General features: G+C 40.5%; 1 protein-coding gene across 15 annotated transcripts in view; it reads right to left on the reverse strand.

Annotated features, from left to right (window-relative positions):
- Ncoa1 (nuclear receptor coactivator 1) overlaps positions 1-17,389 on the reverse strand; it is a 265,108-nt gene extending 247,719 nt beyond the window's left edge. For 12 of the 15 annotated variants that reach the window (XM_087216231.1, XM_087216230.1, XM_087216223.1 and 9 more), the window contains exon 1: positions 17,004-17,389. The gene's annotated coding sequence lies outside the window, so the exon portion shown is untranslated. Of the gene's footprint in view, positions 1-16,425; positions 16,446-17,003 lie in introns of those variants that run through there. The other 3 variants (XM_087216234.1, XM_087216233.1, XM_087216222.1) reach the window with 2 other exon arrangements.
- Between the last annotated feature and the right edge of the window lie 3,196 nt (positions 17,390-20,585).

Consider the following 20,585-nt stretch of genomic DNA (forward strand, 5'->3'; position numbering starts at 1 on the left):
AACTAACTGGAGTTTTTTTTCCAGATCATTATTTCTTCAGTGTTGGTTTTGGGGACCTTTCTGAAACAAAGCACATCCTCTGGTGTCTTGCTGGTGCTTCAGATGCTTTTTTAAGTTATACGGAAAAATGTTTAAGTGCTTTTCAGTTTTGTTTTGGTTGAGTTCTACTGGATATGAATATTATTGTAAGTTTTTCCCCCTTGCACTGTTCTTCTTTGAGTGGTTTTAATTTTGTGTTTGATAATAGTTATTTAATAAAAAAAAGAGAAAGAAAAAGAAAAAGGTGAAGAAGGTGGACAGAGAAAATGAAGGGGGAAAATAAAGTCAGAGGTAAGTTTACCAGACAAACCATATGTTACAAGGTCCCATACAGGTGCATGGGAAACACCACTGATTTGACTCAACTCCTTTCCAAAGAAACACCATCAACTATAAGAGTTCATGACAACTTAGTAACAGAACCAAACCCAATAATCAAAGAAAGAAACCAGCTTTTCTGGAACTAAGGCCTGGGAAAAAATTAGTACATGGGTTCTAATAATAGTGATGATGATAGCAAACCAAAACAATAATAACAGCTCATCTTTATTCCATGAGTCCTGGGCCAGGCATATTCCAAGCATTTTATATGCGTAAACTCATGAAATTCTCACAACCACCTTGTAGAAGTATGTACAATTACAATCTCCATTTTATAGATTAAAAAGCTGAGGCACCAAGAGCTTAAGTAACACAATCTAGAAGTCAAGCTGAGGAAATGGCAATGCTAGATGCCATCCAGCTCCAGAGCCCACGCTCCAAACCATTCCCTAACCTGTCATCCATGAATTGGTGACTCCCTTTGGACATGAGCATTTGCCTTCAGATAAAAGCAAACAAGTACCTGTCCATCAAATATTAGTTCATCTTGTGGACAGTCTTAGTCCTCAGACCAGCTGTGAATAGTACCAGTGGCAGTACCAATAACATCAACAAGGGCACTGAGATAAAGGCGATAATATCTTCACAAGAATTCTACAGTAAGAGGAGTAGTAAATTTCATAAAGCTGTTTCTTTCAATGACCCTCAATAAAGGCTGATTGCGTTAAGCCAAAGAACAATTCTGTTAGAGCAATTCTACCCCACTGTAAAACAATGCAATCAACACACATAGCTCTCTGGTATTCTGACTTGAGCCCAGTAAAAACTAACTTTTATAAGCAACATATTGACTGTGTTTTAAGCAATTCTCAAAGAATACTGTTTCTAAATACTAGGTTTTTGACAAAAACTGGGCAACAAAGTAGATACCTACTTGGTATGGAGCTCTTCCATACTTCTGATTACTAGCAATATGCATTCGTGTGTGTGTGCGTGTGTGCCGGCGCACACGTACATGCTACACAGCAAGCCAACTGCAGGAGCCATTTTCATGAAAATGAAGGAACCTGACCAATAAAAATGTCTAAGTAGGCATCCAACCCACCTCTCCATGGAGGTGGGCCAAGAAAGTAAAGGGACAAAACTTACCTCTGAAAGAGTTCTGAGTAGTTACCAAATGACAAGCAGTTAATTGAGTCTCAACATTCTCTACCATACAATGTGTTGATAAAGGAGGTCATAACCAAAATACAGTAAATATTTGATAAGATTATTGATTTGGGAGATGACAAGAGTGGAAATGATCAAGTATGAATATGCCAAAATGAAACGCTTTAATCTACATGACCAATACAACCTAATTGAAAAATATGAAACAAAAATTATTAATTCTACCTGTAGGGAACTGCAAATTACAAAGCTATATCATTTCATCCATCAGATAGTTCTAACTAGAAATGACTTGGTACTATACAGAGTTAATAAAGGCAGGGGAAAGCAGCAACTAGTATATACTATTGGTGGAAATGCAAAGCAACGTAGCCTCTGGGGTGACAATTTGATAGGAAATCAATTTGTTTAATATGTGCATACTCAATACTTCCATGGTTATGTTCTCAAACGTGCCACAACAAGTATAAATGAGAATGTTTACTGAAACATTTTACAACAACAAAAAACTGGATATTTAAATGTTCCTCAAAAGAGAGCTGGCTAAATATAATTCTATGCAGTCATTAAAAAGGTACAATGGTTCCTTCATATTCTGAGAGAAAAATTCCCATAGTTTTACATAAAAGAAAGTCCATAATAAATAATTCATAGGGTGAGATCCTTTTTGTGGGGGTTGGGGGAGGGGAGGGTAGTCAACAGGGGTCTAAATTAATCAATATTCTTTCTGTTCCAAGAGCCAGAAAATCAAATCAAATGAGCAAGCAAGTTAAACAACTGATTAACTCATTTAACTGGGAAATACAGGGTAGATCTAATTTAAGGTGTGATTGGATCCAGAGACTCCACTGGCTCCCATACTCACAAAGCAAGAGCATGTAACCGTCAGTGTGAGCAAGTCTATCTGTTCCAATCTGTGTGTTGGCCTCATCCTTTCCCATGGGAGATGGGCTTCCTTTATGGCACCAGCCCCCGACCTTCATTGAACTTAGCAACTCTAATGGGATGAGCCTGTCCCTTATCCTACATATTTTCAACCTCAAGGAAGGGCTCTGAACTTGGTTACAAAGCCATCCTGCAACAATCACTGCCCAATGGAAGAGGGCATTATGACACACCAAGCCTGAGCCAGATGCCCATCCCTTGGCCAAGGAGAAAGATACTGTGACCTAAAATAATAAAAAAGAATGAGGAGAGGGGAAAACAAGACCACCTAAACTAACAGCTACTAAATAATTCTCTATAGCCTTTCACCATTTAACTGCATGTTTCCATTTCTTTAAATTTTTTACTAGAATGCAATCATATGTTATATACAGTGGACCCTTGACTTATAAACTTGACTGGTTCCCGAGGGCTGGTTGTAACTAAATCAGTACAGCTGAGATCTGGATGTTTACCTGCGTACATGGTATAGATAACAAGAGGCAGGTGACTCTTCCATTAACCTAATTAACCCAAGTTGTTCAGGTCAGGCTGGTTGTAACCTAAGGGTCCACTCTACCTGGTTTACTTTCTAATTCAAAAAGAAAAAAATGTTAGAATACAGCAAAAAAGAAAGCCCAAGTTCTAAAAAGTCCAGTATTGATACTTTAGAAATAAAACTATGGATGATATATCCTGCCTCTACAGCCCAAATTCCCTATGATGAGTGTTATTATTATGTATATCTAAAATGTACCAATAAATGTTTTGCTTAAAAAAAAGAAATAAAACTGTGGAAAAAATAGGTCTCATAGATAAACAGGAAACTAGACTTTCTAGTTCTGTATACTGGACAATATTTTAACATGTACCCAACAGTCCTTATTCAACCAAGCATTAGAAAGGGAAACAAAAATCAAAAACATGTATTTTGATTACCAGTGCAGACAAGGGTTAGTAGGAAACCCTCCAGGGGTCCTTTTAAGGGGGAATTTTATAAAATTCTCACAATAAAATGTCTATACTGGTATCTGAAAGCTCTTCCCTCCCTCATCCTTCCTACCTTCCTCTTCTCTCCCCCCACCCCTCTCTTTCTCGCCCTCCTTCCCTTCCTTCCATCCCCCTTTCTTCATCCTATAATCTCACCAAACAGAATATGTAGGAATGTTCTGGATCTGTTATACTGAAGCCAAATATCCACTTTCAACATGTCTCAAATACTCTAAAGACAGTAGCAAACTAAACCAAAATATACCTACCCTAAAAGTAGGGACATTTGCAAAATTTTTCCTTTAATTGTCCCAATGCACTTACAAGTTCTTTTCACAAATTTAATAAAAATTCCATTTAGCTGGACATAAAAAAACAATTCCTCTGTTCTTCAATGACCCCAGCCAGGTCCTACAAATTTTGGTATTCATCTTTCTAAAGAAAATCAGTTCTGGGGCTGGGGATTTAGCTCAGTGGCACCGTGTCTGCCTTGCAAGTGCAAGGTCCTGAGTTTGATCCCTGGTACCAGAAAAAACAAACAAACAGAGAGAGGGAGAGAAAGAGAAAATCAGTTCTGCTATAGTGAGACAGACATTTACTGCTCCCTAAATATTCATGTTTTTGCCCTCATTTCCTAGTCCCGTAAGTAGTGTCCTATGACTACTTTTGGCCAGTGGATGATAACAGGAAATGATATGGGTCACTTTAGGTCCAAAGCTATAGTAACCAAGGAAATTTCTTCATGTTCCAGAAGGTGCACCAAGCCTATTTTATTATTTTAACTATCAAGCCTTTTTTTTCCCATGTGCCATGGGACAATGCCGTAAGTATAATCCCAAATCCTATAAATCTAATTCAAATCTACTTCCTCCAGGTAGCTTCCTCTGACCATGCTAGGCTCCTAGCACTACCAGTAACAAACTTACTTACATATACTGAAGGTAGAGCACTATGAAAGTACTGATTTGTATTACAAATTAGTGTAAAATGATCTCTATCCTTTATAATTTACAATCTGATTGGAGAGAAAACCCCCATGTAAAAACAGATACAAGTACATGATAACAAATTTCAAATGTGTGCTGAAAATAGTGAGTGCTAGAGGAGTTTCCATATATATCTCAACAACTAAGTCATATATTTCCATGTGACATCTTTTGTATTACTTATATTCTCTTTTATTTTTTTGGTACCAGGGATTGAACTCGGGACCTTGTGCTTGTGAGGTAGGCGCTGGAACCACTGAGCTAAATCCGCAGCCCCTTATATTCTCTTTTAATTCATGTGTGATTTAAAGTAAATGAGACTCCCTACAGGGATTATAATCTTTTTTAGGAAGAACCTTAAGATATAATAACTTCACAGTGTCCTGTATTACCACTCAAACACTAGAATTTAATAAAAAATGTATCTTCTATTGTGAAGAATGTGTTTGAAAAATTAAAATCAGAAATGTAGTGATGTTCAAGATATTAGGAAACTGTCTTTGGTACCTTTAAGGAGAGAAAGGAAGGAACAAAAGCTTTGTTTTGTTGTTGTTTTTCCTATGATAGGTAGAGCTCTCTACTGGAGAATAATGACTCATCAAGCTATCCCAGAATTTTGAACACAGCCCTTCACAGGCAACATCTTACATTCAGGCAACATGTTCTCTAAGCAATATCTGATTTCCAATTCAATTCCACAAATATCCTGAAAGCAGGGTCAGGGATTTAGCTCAGTGGTTCTACCGCCTGCCTCGAAAGCACAAGGTCCCAAGTTTGATTCCCGGTACCAAAACAAAATCCTGAAACCAGTCAAGAGAATTCCCTAAAATAATTATCAAAATACAAATGCACAAACACGCATGCACTCATCACCTATTTCTCTAAGTATATTCATAGATTGCAGTGATTTAATCAATATGACTTGCCAAATATTTTAATATCCATATGGGTAAGATATTGCAAAGGACAAGATATATAAACATGACTTCTTTTTGCCATTCTCATACCCTAATGTGATAGGATACATGAAGACAAAAAATTTCACACAATGCAAGGTAGTATATACAAAGTACTATCAAATGAATAAGGAAAATAAATCCTAAGAGAGTTCATAGAACACCTTAGTTTTAAATTTTACAGTCTGAACACTTAACAAGCAAGGTGAAATCTGAGTTGAGCTTTAAAGAATAGTCAGAATTTCCAAAGGTTCAGACTAGAATAAGTGAACATTCCAGGGTAAGAGAATATGGAACAAGGTGGATAATCCCAAGCAATACTTAGGGAACAATAAACTGATAATTTTATTTCAGACAAGCAGTCTACTGGGGAAGATTAATGTGAAATGAGGCCAGAAAACAGGTGAGTGCTAAACACTGGAAAGCTTTAAATGCTAAGCTAATAAACAGCATTATCTTGACAGTAATGGGGAATCATTAAAGGTTTTTTTTAGCAAAGTAACACAATGAAAGTGAAAATTAGGGTGATCAGAGTAAAGAAACGCTCACTGGGGACAGTCAAAGCACTTTACACACTACTTCAAAAATTAGGTCTGAATTAAAATGCTATCAGAGGAAAAAAGAGAACAGATCTAAGGAGCTAACAGAATTTGGGCAATATTTTAGTATATGCCAACTCAGACCCTAAGAACTCCAGAAAGCTGAAATTCAGATGCTAAACCAGTGTTAAAAGCACAGCCACTGTGAACCCTAGCCTACTCAGAAGGGTCTCCCAATACTCAATGGACATTGGATTCTTCTGTACATATATATATACACATATATACATATATATGTATCATATATATACATATATACGTATATATGTATATATATGATACATATATATATATATATATATATTCCCATCCCCACAGTCATACAATAGGGCCATTCCTTTTATTGGGAGAAGGTATGAGGGGGGAAATGATATATAAAAGCAACCAAGTGATGAAGGGCCAGGGAGTTGTGCAACAAATATAACTCAAACACCTGTAAAAGCCAAAGGCACTGCAATAACATTTATTGCAAAATGGAAAAACAGACCGTAAATCCGGTCGTATTCCAAGCTTCGGTAATGACATCAGATATATCCATTAAACTTGGCAAGAGGGTAAGGTTGGATGAATGGAGTTATTGAGGTTCCAGTCCTTAACAAGAGAGAGTCTTAACCTTTTAGGAGAGGTCATGGACCCTTTCAATGAAATCTACAGACCCTCTCCCCAGAGAAATACACACATAAAATTTCACATACAACTTCAAAGTGTTTACAGACTTCCCCTAAAGCCAACATAGAAGCTCTTAGCACATAAATTCCAGGTTATAAACCCTTGCTATGTAATAGTGATAACTATTTTTATCTATATCCCAAAGCTCAAAAAGATTTGAAAAGAAAGCCAAAGATATATTTATTTACAATTTATATGTACTGCACATCAAACCACTAAATTATGTACCTTGTAAAGCATACACAAAATGGAAACTAAAAAATAATACCTATTATCACAAAATAAATTTTTACATTTGTTTTATTTATTGATGACATAGAAGCTCTGTGTACTTTCTAATAAATACAGTTATTGGGCCGGGGATTTAGCTCAGTGGTTTCGCCGCCTGCTGCACAAGCACAAGGACCCGAGTTCGATCCCCGGTACCAAAAAACAAACAAACAAACAAACAAAAATACAGTTATTAATTCTACTACTTTTGGTGACAATAATGTGTTTGAACATGATGTATTTTTTTTAATCTTGCTTTCATACTTTATAATACAACTTGAGAGTATGATTCTAAATTCTACTCATTTTTATATTTTACTTGATTTAATGATTAGAGTAGGTGAAAAACATACTTCATGAAGATGAAAAAAACAAAAGAACTCCAGTACTAATTATACTGAAAAAAACACGATATTCAATTTTGATACTATTCACCTTTTATGCACAGGTTTTTGCTAAATTTCAGCTATTGCACTTGTATATTTTCTGATAGTAATCAGTTGTTCTTACAAATTAATCAGATGGTATTGTCTTTTTTATATTTTCAGGTGATGGGCTCAAAACCACCAAAATACCTCTTTTAGGATTTTTTTTTTTATACAGGTTAGAAAACTGTATCCAAGCTCAAGTGTATATACAAAAGCTTTAATGTTAACATGAGTCACTGCCAGCAATTAAATACACTAATGATGGAAAATATTTCCAAATACCCAAATTCAAAATCCTCTCTCCACAGCACTGAATTTCTGAAAGGTAGTTACTTTTCGAGCCACTGTTAGAAACATACTAGGATCTCAAAGAGACAGATGAAGTGTGTTTATTTGCTAGGTACTTTCCACTCACAGCCATGTGTCACAAAAAAAAAAAAGTCAACCAATGTGGGACATTTGTCTTTTTGTGAAAGAATAAATCTTCTTTAAATTAGACAAGTCTTTTGCCTCATGATGACCAGCTAACCTCTATGCAATATTACACAAAAAAGTAGTACAGTGACTCCCTACTGCAATACAAGCAGTATTGAGTCTACCACCATTTAAAATAATAAATCTAAAAACTCAATCACTCAAGCCCTTATAAACTTCAAAGTATCACAACAGACTGAAAATGAAGAAACTTTGTCATAGATCTCTAATATTTCTTCTATTTCTCAGATAATTTAATGTACAATCCACTTTAAGAGACCACTGCTCTAACAGAGCCAGGGCTCTAACCATGTGCCCCCCTCCAAGGTCAAGGGTCTCTATCAGTGCCGTCCATCCAATTTCCCTTAGCTGCCATCAAAGTTTAAAGGACTCATCTTTAAAGGCATTCCAGTTATACTATAACTGAACTATTACTAGATTAACAAAAAATACACTACAGCACATTCTATAATACCAGTTCCCTCAGTGTACTGTTGGCTAAGGGCATCAGTCAAATAACAGACAAGGCTGGAACAAGGTCCAAAACTCTTCATGACATATCCTGCCTTAAATCCTTTGGGGGAACATTGCAGGGCATAAATAAATCATGAACTATATTGAGAAACAGGGACTTCCAACTTGTATGACCAATCTCACTTATACAGTCAGATACATTTATACCAGGAGTATAAAATACATAAGGAGATGACATTTTTACACTGAAAACATAAGTCCACTACATTATCTTAAGAATGTCAAATGATAATAATAAACTGTTTTAAAAACAGCTACTGCTTACAAAAAAAATTTAAAGCAATGAAAAAGATTTTGTTCTAACGTCTATTAAAAAAATAATCTGTTTTTAAATATACATAAAAATGAGTGAATAAATTCCCAGTGTGGTAAGTCTTACATGTGGAATCATTTCAAAAATGATGAAAATATAAAATTTTGGGTATAAAACCTGCCAAGAAAAAAATCCATATAAATTTGGAATATTGACATTTCTCTTTTTCCTCTAGATCTACATACTACATACACTATTCCCACCATCTCTCCCCATGAAGATCTTCCAGAGTCTTGTGACTGCATCTAGAATATCTGCTTTTCTCTCCCACTTCAGATGATACCACACTCTTCCTTGTACTTTCCCCTTCATTTCTTCCTGAGTAACTTCAAGATTTCTTGTCCTTTCTTCTTCGCTATTTAATCTTCCTGAATATATTGTTCACCTCACACAACTCTTATGGAAATCATGCCTCCTTTAAATGCTCTTGTCCTGAGGCAATACTCTTAAGTGAAATGAACAGGGCACACATGTGTAAATATCGAATAGTTTCTCTAGTGTGAGAAACTGAAAGTGTAAAAGGACTAAAAGGTCTAATAGATAATGGGAAATAGGAAGAAAAGGGGCAAAGGGGAAGGGGAAGTGGGAGGGGAAGGGGAAAGGAAAGAAGGGAATGGAATTAATATGAGAAAATGAAAAAATGGAAACAAAGTCTTTGTAAATAGGGAGGGATGGAGGGGTTGAAAGGAGGGCAGGGGAAGGGGGAAAAAATAAGAACCAAGATGGATTATGCAAAGGTGCAAATTTCCAAAGATGAATGTCATTATATTGTATACCTAAAATGTACCAATAAAATAAAAAAATAAAATAAAATAAAATAAATGCTCTTGTCCACCACCAAGCCCTCCATGAAACCTGCCCTGAGCTCCCTCAGATAAAAATAATTGCTCACTCTCCCTGAATCCTTCAAGTACTACAGTTTTAGTACCTTCTCATAGCACTCATCACACGTAGTCCTGTATTATAGGTATCTGTGTTTATCTTATCACCTCTCTTAGGTCATAATCACCTTAAGAATAGGATCTTTATCTTATCATTTTACTTTCCTATCTTTTAACAGCACAGCATCTTGAACAAAGTCTGTACTCATATAACTGCCTGCAACTTCCATGAATGACTGAGTGACCACTTAGAAATTAAACTGCAGACTTCCTGTACCATCTAGAATAGAGAGGGAGGTTTGATTTAGACTTTGCAGAACAAATAACTTTTCCCTGGTTTCCTCCAAATAAACTCACCAAAGAAAAGCTAGAATTAAAAATACAGATGCTTTCAAAAATCAAGGATATTTTGGGCTGGGGATTTAGCTCAGTGGTCCACCACCTGCCTCACAAGAGCAAGGTCCTGAGTTCGATCCCCGGTACCCAAAGGAAAATAAAAAAAAAAATCAAGGATATTTCATCCTTCACTCAGAATATTTTCTGTTAAACAATCAAATCTAGGGCCAGGGATTTAGCTCAGTGGTTTCACCACCTGCTGTGTAAGCGCAAAGACCTCAGTTTGATCCCCGGTACCACAAAAAATAAAAACAAAAAAACCAATCAAATTTATGCTTGATACTTACAGGATGTAAGTATTTCGACCATATAGGCAAACCAAAGTTTTAAGATGTAATACCTTAATGCTATTAAAATAAAATCAACCATTCAAAATACAAGTGAAAACAGAAGGACCAAACTATTTGTTCTAAACAAAAGAAAACACATCAAGTTTTATCTATTTAAATACTTAAAGACTGATAGGCAGAATTTTATCCCTAAGAATCCAAAATCAACCATTCAGAGATAAGCTTACCTGGACAGAAGCACTAAAGAATCAATATTACTAAAGTTACAAAGGTGAGAACAGAAACAACATGAGAATCTTAAAGTGACACTTTCATTAAGCAAGCAGTATATATAGTTCCTTAGGTCACCAGAAAGGAATGAGACCACAGGAGTTCCACAGCACATGTATGGAACAGGGAAAAAAAAAAAAAAGGTCCAGCAAGCAAAAGGTCACAATGTGGCCAAGTGTGGCAAACATGCTTGAAGAGAAGCCAATTTAGAGGTACAAATGTGATTTCTAGTCAGAAGTCCTAAATTCAAATGTCATTCCTAACATAAGCTGTGCAATCTTAAATCAGCCACTTAACTTCCCTGAGCCTTGTTTCCTCATTTCTAAAATGTTGTAGTAGAACTACCACAGTAACTGGCTCAGACACAGCACTCAATAAATATTTGCTGACCCTGAATGACAGCCATACAAGAAAAGCAGATTTTTCTCCCCAGGCATTTTTGTAGATTTTAAAAGAACGGTACTAAGTACTGGTTAATATATTATATTTATATTTAAAAGTCAATTTGGGGTCAAAAAATTAAAATGCAGTCTTCTTTCAATATCTGTATTGTACTGGTTCTAGAAATCCCTGTGGAAGGCAAAATTTGGGGATGCTCAAGTCCCTTATGTAAAATAGCAGAATATTTGCATATAACCTATGTACAGTCTATTGATGACTTTTAAAAAATCTCCTGCATAGTTTAAACCTCATGATATCTAATACAATATAAATAATACGTAAATAGCTGTGCTGTACTGTTTAGGGAGTGATGAGAAGGGGGAAGTCTGTACCTGTTCAGTATGGGTATAATTTTTTTCAATATCTTCAATATTTGAAACCCAAGGGTATACTGGACTAACTGTACTCTTTTCCTCATAGCTCACAGACTACTAAAAAGTCAACAAGAATTCTTAAAATTTAAAATCTCTGTAGCCAAATACGTCGGCCCAGACAAGACTATATTAAGACTAATCTGTAATATTAAGGAGGTTGCCCTAAATGACTCCTTAAGGCTCCTTTACTCTAAATGTTGTAGTTTGTACAATCTCAAAGATTTTCAGTCTAATGAGAAACTAACATGGAAGGGAGGGAGGGAGGCAAGCAAGGAGGGAAGGAAGGAAGGGAGGAAGAAGCAGACCACAAACTGAGTAATTAATACTAAAGGAGTAATAAAAACAAAACTATGGAAAATATAACAATACAGTTTCTAAAGATCAAGGGAACATAAAGAAAAGGAAATACAATTTAAATCAAGAAAATACAATTTAAAAAAAACAAAGCAAGACATCTATGGGTGATTATACTTTTTTCACTTGGGTAGCATTTTATAATTTACAAAGCATTTGTGCATATGCCATCTACAACAAATTTTCTGGAATGGGAAATAAAAGAATCCATTTAAATGATTTACAATTTGATAAATTTGTACAGAATCTTCACTGAAAACAATAACAGCAAGTAACATTTTAGAAGGTAAATTTTGTGGCATTTATGTGTAAGATGAATCAGAAAGGCAAATGTATGCAAACAGCTATAAACCTACAAATCACAGAATTTTTGCATAGAAAGAAAAGTGAAATCAGATCAATGTGCTCATTTAATAATAAAGAAACTCAGGACCTCAGAGTCAAGGTGACTATCATCAATCCATGTTCAAAATGACAAGAAGACCAGACTGTAGAACAGAAAAGTGGAAAATTCAAAAAATTACAAAGAATCAGAGAATTTGATGATGGATTAGCTAGTTAAATATTCATTTATTAACTAATTTGTTTTGTTTTGTTTTGTTTTGAGACAAGGTCTTGCCCAAGCTGGCCTCCAACTCTGCGATTCTCTTAGCTCAGCCTCCAGAATTCTGGGAGTACAGGGGTGTGCCACCACACCTGGTTTGAAGCCTCCTTTCTAAAAGAAGCTTAAGCCATAAAGAAGAATAAATTTGAGTCATTTGTAGGAAAATAGATGCAACCTGAGACCATAATACTAAGTAAAATAAATCAGACACTAAACTTTAAATATCACATAGTTTCTCATACATAAGAAACCCAAAATATAAATAAAAAGCAAAATAGAAATAGGTAACAGGGACTAGGAAGATAGATCTTTTAGAAAAGCACAGAGGAGGGCCAGGGGTTTAGCTCAGTGGTTCCAATGCCTGCTTCACAAGCACAAGGTCCCAAGTTCGATCCTTGGTAACAACAAAAAAGAAAAAGAAAAGCACAGAGGATCAAGAAATGGAGGCAGGAGGAGAAAAGGGAAAGGGAGGGGGAAAGGGAGGGGGAAAGGGAGGGGGAAAGGGAGGGGGAAAGGGGATGAAAAAAAGAATTAACATATGTTATGAACATGTACCAACTCCCCACAAGGAATGTCATCATTATGTACTACCAACATGAACTCATAAAAAAATAAAAATTAAAAAAAGTTTAACAAAAATAAAAACTTCAAATTTCCCTCAAAATTATAAACCAAAAGAGCAAAACTGAAGTATAAATCCGAAAAAATTGGATAATCCAGTGTTAGAATTCTGATCCTATTGATGGGATTTCATCTCAGTAGGTGTGCCTGCACTTGTTTTTATCAGTTTGGGTTTTTTGTTCCTAATGGCTCAGGGGCACTTAGTAAAAGCAAACATCACTACCTTCCATCCTGAAACATAACCCAGGCAGGAGAGAGATTAAAACAAAATATTACCTAAAATAAGGATGACTAGACTGATTAATTTTAAGTCTTCCGTAACTGCTGGAGGGACTATATTTCTATTTTAGTTTAAACTACTTATCTTTTAAATCTGATAATTATACTAAGCTTTTTAAAAAGCTTATCACTTTCAAGAGTCCCAAAAATACTGTGCTGTGGATGGGTTACCAGGGAGGAAACAGGTACAACAATTCACCTTACTTGCATTTATGGAACTGGACTTACAGGGTGGTGTCAGTGTTTTATAATACTCTCCCTGTTCAGCTATGTATCCAGCAGAAATATAAAAATCACTTCTACACTCACAAACCATTTTCCAGAATTAGGCTACAGAAAAAAATCTGCATATCCTTAAATTAAGGAACAACGAACGGTACCCAGTTGCCACTTGGCTATTTTATTACGTCTAACATCATATTGTAAAAGAAAGACACAGTCTACCCAAATTATGAAGGGAGAAGGGAAATGCCCAGACCTCACCTCTAATGGTAAGAAAAAGATCTGAGACCATGAGGCCTATCCTCAGTGGCCAATAAAAAGTAAGCTACTGGTTAATGTAGGGAAGAAGCAAAGAAAATGTTAGTCTAACTAATCTGTCCAACGGGTAGGAAAGTTATACAAAATGACAGAAATCTGTACGGTTCTGCAGTCCAGATTGGACACAGGGATCTTTCATTCAACTCTGAAACACAAGTATTCATCCAACCCTCACCCACCTCAGCAACCAGTATTTGCAGTAACACAGAAAGGCACCCAGCACAGGGTTTCTGGACTTCTGCCAGGAAAGCAGTGGGAGGCCCTCTGAGAATCCTGTGATGATCATATTTAGAAGGCAAAATCACTGCCAAGATAATAATGAACATAATGGGAGTCTCCCATGCTCTCTGACTTAGGGGACTCTGCTCAGTATTGTGTACCTGTACTGACCTCCTATACCTGCCCTAATAAAAGTTGTTGGGCCACATGGCTTACGGCCAACCAATTCCACACAATATGCAACACAATATTCAAACAGTGCAAGGTCCTTGGGAGTTACAGCAAAAAAGACAAAGGAACAGAAGGAACAGAAGTAGTATCTCTCTAAGAGAAGGTACATGAAATTGATGACAACTGAGTAAGGAGAGCTAAAATGTCCTTGAAAAACAATTAGAAATCACAGTCTGGTATAAAGTCCAATACAAAAAAGGATTTTCAAGGATGTCTAATACTCTGTCCCCACTCCACCTGGAAGCACCTCTACAGGACCCTCACCACTCACTCAACATTTCCTAGGGAGGACCGATCACGGAACTAGCAGAGTCAAGAGGACCTGCAGAGAACACTCTATCCTGGGAACAACATCTTTAAATCATTCAGACTCGTTTATCACCTTGCCCTATAGAGTAAAAGCACGAAATTTTGCCAACATTTTCACAATATACACCATTCAGCACCATAGTAACCTGATCCTCTGCCCACCCAAGGATTAACACACACAAAGAAAACAGGAAATTCTGGAAAAATAAAGTTTGCCCCTAGACTCCCTTAACAGTTAAGTGTCTTTCGTAGTAGCACACCCACTTCATGTTACCCATATAGCTTCCTGGCAAAAGCAAGTTCTTGAGATTATACAAACTGCTGCTTCTGTTTCCAGCCCAAGTTTTCTAGAAATGAAACCCTGGAATGAGGGAGGATGAAAAATAAATGTTGGCAGAAATGGAGGCAAATGCATTGTCTATGTAATCCTAATTTAAGTAGAACATTTACCATTAGTTCCATCAAGGGCTTTTTTTCAATAATACCACTTACCCAAAAATGCAGTCTAAAACATTCCCTTGGCTTAAACCACACCAAATGAGCAATTTAATAGACACAATCCTGCAGATTTTCTCAGACATAAGAGCTTAAATATAAACTACATAAAATTCAAGTTTTGCACCTTATAGAGTTCAGTGTGGGTTAAAGTGTAATACATGAGTGGTGCAAAATGTCTACAAAAATCAAATACAGTACCTGTTCTTGTAACCAGATTCCTCTATTTTCTCTTCAAGCTATACATATCCTACTCAGCCCCTTTTTGGATCCTCTGTTCCTGAAGTATAAAGTCCGAATAAGAAATGGAGAGAAAATGCTGCAGACATTAGTTCACAAAACCAATTTAGACCTTTCCACAAAGTACATGAGATAAAAACAGAAATATTTCCACTTTGTCTAGTTTTGACAAATTGCTCAAGGAATGCCTACTTATTAAGTTGAATCAAACCCCACAGCTACCTTTAACCCAAAAATATTTCTAGTTCAAGAGCCAAAAGACCCAAGCAAATGTGCAAATACTTTCTTTTCCCATTATTCCCAACATGAAGAAACTCGACCCCCTTCCTACTACATCACAGCTTCTGTGAAACTGAGAGGCCCCTTTGGCCAACTTTTCTCTTTTCTTTTCGACTAACCTCCAACCAATTCCAGAACAGGAGACAAACCTCAAACAAATTTAACCCCTGAAATCCACCCCTGCAACTGTACAATACAATCTAAGCTTCAGGGCAACAATGTCTTACACAGATACGTGAAGATTTCTTCATCACTGAAGTGTAAGCATCATGCCTTACAAGTCATTGCCAAAGAGATTCCTCTTGGCATCCACAGAGGGTGCTGGGACTGCAATTCACTCAAGAGCCCTTCACTCACCAACATCATACTCGACATTAAAAATGCACCATCTTAAAAGAAAAAAAATGTCACCTTCTCCACAAGGACACCTGTCTTTTAAACGCCTCTACAATGAACGAGGAGAGCCAAAGCAGGAAAGGCTACTAAATCCCCCAGCTTGAAGTTTTCCTCCCCACCAAACTCTGTGGCCACAGCACCAGGGCCTGTCCTTGTCACACACACACACACACACACACACACACACACACAAGCTGTATTGTCAATCGCTAAATCTCCCTCTAACATCGTCACATTGGGCAGTGTCCGGCCCAGGGGGTGACTGCCTGGAGGGGGAAGAAAGAAAAAAAACAACAACAGCCAAACACTGCAGCTGTGTAGTAAGAACTAGGGACCCTGGTGTCCGGTTTTTCCACGCCGCTTCCGAGACGGGAGAGAGCTCAAGTTCTGTCACTGACCACTAACCCAACCCACCTCCCAATCGCCCAGACGGCACATTTGCTTCCCTTCCTAAGTCTTTTCGGCAGAACCCCTGAAAAGGGACCGAACCCCAGCCGCAACAGGAAAAATCTGCTTCATCCTCCCATTTCTACCTCCGGAGGCCCCGGTCCAAGCGAGGGGAAGCCGGGTGCGCGGGGCTAGAGAGAGGCGCCCTCGGAGGCTGCGCCCGCGGGAAGGCACGCCGCGGTCGCCCCCATCTCGCGGTCCCGGCGGACCCGACTCCGGGAGGCCGGCCGGCTGGCCAAGGTCACGGCGCTCGTCGGGCCCGAGGGGCGCCCGCGCCGACTTCCGGCTCCCCCTCTCGGTGGCGGCCCGGGGCGCCCGCTCCCCAGCTCGGCCGCAGCAGCGCAGCCTCGCGCGCCCTCCGCGGATGCTCGCCCTCGGCTAACTAGGGCAGCGGGAGAGCGGCGCGGGGAAGGCGCTCTGCCGCAGGTCCGCGCCGGGAGCAACCCCCAGCTGGGGCCCATGACAGCTGCGACCCCCGGCCCCTCCAGCCGCGCCAGGCCGGGAATGGAACTCGGGGAAAGTGGGAGGGGGCGACGGCCCCGGAGAAAGCAGCGCAGGGGCGGAGGGCGCCAGCTGCTCCCCGCCCCCTAGGGCCTCGGCGCCGCGCGGCTCGTGACAGCTGCACCCACCGCGAGGCTCCGCGCCCGCCGCCGCCGCCACTCACCTGCTGCCGCCGCCTCAGGGCCGCGCTCCTGGGCGCCACGCTCGCCTGCGACCGTGGCGGAGCGGCCGCGGCCTCCGCCGCTGCTCGGGCCCGGAGCCCGGCCCCCGGGGCCCAGGCGGCGCCGCCGGGGCTCTCCGGCCCCCTCCTCCCGAGCAGGGGTCCCCCGGCAGGGGGATGCAGAACGACCCCGCCGCGGGCTCCGCCCGAGGGGACAGCAGCGAGCAGGCAGCCCAGGTGCTCGAGGCCGCGGTCCAGCCGTCGGAGGACAGGGCTCGGCGAATCGCGTCAGTCTCCCGCTCGACCGGCCTGAAGAACAGGCATTTCAGCCGCTCTCCGCGGCCGCCATGTTCTCCTCCTCCTCGGCCGCCGCCGCCACCGCCCCCCCCCGCTCGCGGCCCCGCCCCCTCCCCGCCCCGCCCCGCCCGCCGCGGCCCCGCCCCCTCCCCGCCCCGGCCTGCTGGGCCGACCCGGCAGGCGACTCGGTGCCGCCGAGCTCCGACGGCGCTGCCCGTGTCCGCCCGGCGCCACCCCGCGCCCTCTGCCGGCCGCAGGCCCGCCCCGGCCCGCGCCCTGAGGAAGTGTGGGAAAGGAGGCTGGAACTCGGAACTCTTCCCTCGGGGCCCTCGCCTCGGGACGGTCCTCCGCCCGGCCAGGAAGGGCCTCGCACCCCGGGGTGCCTCGGCCTCTCCTCCTCTTCGCGGGAGTTGGGAGCGGCCGGAGACCCTGTGCCCTGAGCGGTCTGCAGGAGCCTGTTTCCCCACTCGCCTATTACTTTGGGCGAGACACGTCCCGCGGGCCTCGTCTTTTATTCTGTGAAATTGGGAGGTGGTTGTCTAGCTGATTTCACAGGCTATTAGACGAGGGAGGCGAAATTCACCTGCCTTCGTTGTACACGTGAGAGGGTCTGACTGACGCGTCTGGCTCTGCAGTTCCGCGCGTTCCCCGTAAGGCGTCTGTCATTCACAGGTCTTTCCCCTCAAGGGGTCCCACATCTTCTCTTCTACCTCCTTTTCTTATTCTGTAATGGAAGTGCTACTTCCAAAAGTAGTTTCTTGTCACTAGAGGACTCCAGCAGCGGCCTGACCGCTTCCACCCCGTGGCGATGGCTTTACCGGGGATACAGCCCTCATCCCAACACGGATCTGGGGCCCACCTACTCCACCCCGCACCGCTGGGTACTGAGTCAGGGAGAGCTGAGCGGCATCCAGCCCCCCGCCCCCATCTTTTAAACAGGATCTTGCTAAATTGCCCGCGCTGGCCTCCAATTTGCTACCCTCTTGCCTCAGCCTCCTGAGTTGCAGGAATTACAGGCATGCGACACCGTGCTGTTTCCTTTTCTGCATTCTTATCCCCATTGAACTGTCTTCGCCTATCTCAATCCTACCCTACTGCTGCTGTCGCCCAACTTTTTCTGCTATTCCCACCCCCAACCTATCCCCATAATGGGGGTTGAACCCAGGGCCTTAGCTCTGAGCTGTTTCCCCAGGCAGCCTTTTTTTTTTTTTTGGCCAAGGTCTCTACTAAATTACCCAGGCTGTGTCAAATTTGGATTCTCCTGCTTCAGCCTCCCAAAGTGCTGGGATTACAGTGGTGTGGCACCACACTGGGCTCTCTTCCAAGCCCTTTACACCCTTCTCCTAACTGAAACCTGACTGCCTGGAAAACACCAAGCTTTCCGGCACCTTTCTGAGACAGCAGGCGACATCTTCCACAAGCAGATAACTCCATCCTGCTATTCTTCACTCCCATATATGCTCTATTTTCATCTTCTTCCTGTCCTGGTCATGCTCATAAAACAACCTCTAGTCCACACCCCATGTTCATTTGTATATTCATTCATCTCCATATTCATTCAACTGATTATTGTCAAAAACCCTGCTCTGGGCCCTGGGTACATTTCATTAATTCCTACCCTCACCAGCTTTAACATTCACCTCCAGCCTCCTGCACAATCCCCATGCCCAGTAAAGCTGGAAACACCCTCAAGTCTGTAAGGCAGGCATTCACCAGTTGGATCTCCTTCTGCAGTGCCTGCTTCCCTCTGGTGCCTACAAAGCCTCACTCTGTACGGTACTCTTGGACTGGGCAACTGGTGACTGCCACATCCTGTGAACACTTCATCTTCCTAGGTGGGCTTTCCATAGCACTTGATGCTACTTGCTCCTCCTTTTTGAAACTTTCCTCTCCTCTGTCTACTGCATCATTCTCCTCCTGTCTCTCTGCCTGTTTTCTGAACTTCCACTAACACTTTTCTTGGATTTCCTTTTTCCAGAGCCATTTTTTTTCCTTCCTACCCTTTCGCTTAGGTTGACTGTTTCCATGGCTTCAACTGTTAATAGCTTCTGTGCCTTTCTTCCGGTAACCCCACTGCAGCCCAGTGTCTTAATTAACATTAAACATCAAGACACACACAGTGCTGAGATTTTGTTGAATGATGAATGAAACTTAAGTATTATTTTTATTACCTTAGCTACCCATGAATGTTAAAAAAAGAATTCCTTTTCTGGGGTGCTACTCCTTAAATAAATCCTTTGACTTTTTTCTTCCTTTACATGTCATAATCACTTACCAAAGCAGTTATATCACCTTCTTATCTCTCCGACGTGGTTGTCTTTGCTCTGGTCATATTCAACTTCTGTCTGCCTCCATCTGCTTTTAATAACCCAGCCCACTTCCTTAACTCCAGCTAACCCCGCCCTACACACAGCAAAAGATTCATTAGTTAGGTTTACTTTCTGCACCCTCTCTGAATTCCACTTACTTTACCCCTGTAAGTGAAAGCGTTACTACCAAAGTACAGTGCCACCCAAGTAAGACTGACCCCAATTAAATGAAAGTGAAGAGATTTTGTAAAATGAAAATGTAAGACATTTAAATTTTATAGTCCAGATAGATCTGATAATAGTTCATGCACTTTTGACCTCAGGCATTAATAATAATAAGACCTTGGTGGGGTAAAAACACACTAGTTCTGTGATCAATATCTATAACTATTGAAGTTTTTCCAAAGCCTTATAGATTTCCAGATCTATGGAACATATGGCTAGTGTACATGAAAACACTCCAACTACTGAGGAAAGAAGGCATTTAAATTTAACTCTTTTTCAAGTAATATTTATTTATCAAACAATGATATAGATTCAAAATATTTAAACAATAAAGTCTAAAAGAGCAAAGAAAAAACTACTGAGCCAGAGAAAAATATACAGAACACCTTTCTACATACCACAAATATACATGTGTATATTTGCCTATATAAATCCAGTTTACAGACGGGCACAGTGCTGCAGGTCTATAATCCCAGCACATGTGATGCAGAGCCAGGAGGATGTCTTAAGAGCAGCCTGGGTTTAGCAAATTTAGGCCAGCCTGAGCTACATAGCATGACCTTGCTCAAAAAACCTAAATAAATAAGTAAATAAAGTACATGTGTTCAATTTTACATAAAAATAAAATCACATTATAAATGTTCATTGACAGTCTGGTATATTTTACTATACAATGTATTTTCATTGGTGCTAGGTGAATGCTCTTACATTGCGTATCTCCATTTATTTAACCAGCATCTTACCAAAAATGTTC

This window comes from Heterocephalus glaber, unplaced genomic scaffold, assembly GCF_053883595.1.
Source record: "Heterocephalus glaber isolate CG9 unplaced genomic scaffold, H.glaber_assembly_v1.0 deba00001457, whole genome shotgun sequence".
Classification (NCBI taxonomy): domain Eukaryota; kingdom Metazoa; phylum Chordata; class Mammalia; order Rodentia; family Bathyergidae; genus Heterocephalus; species Heterocephalus glaber.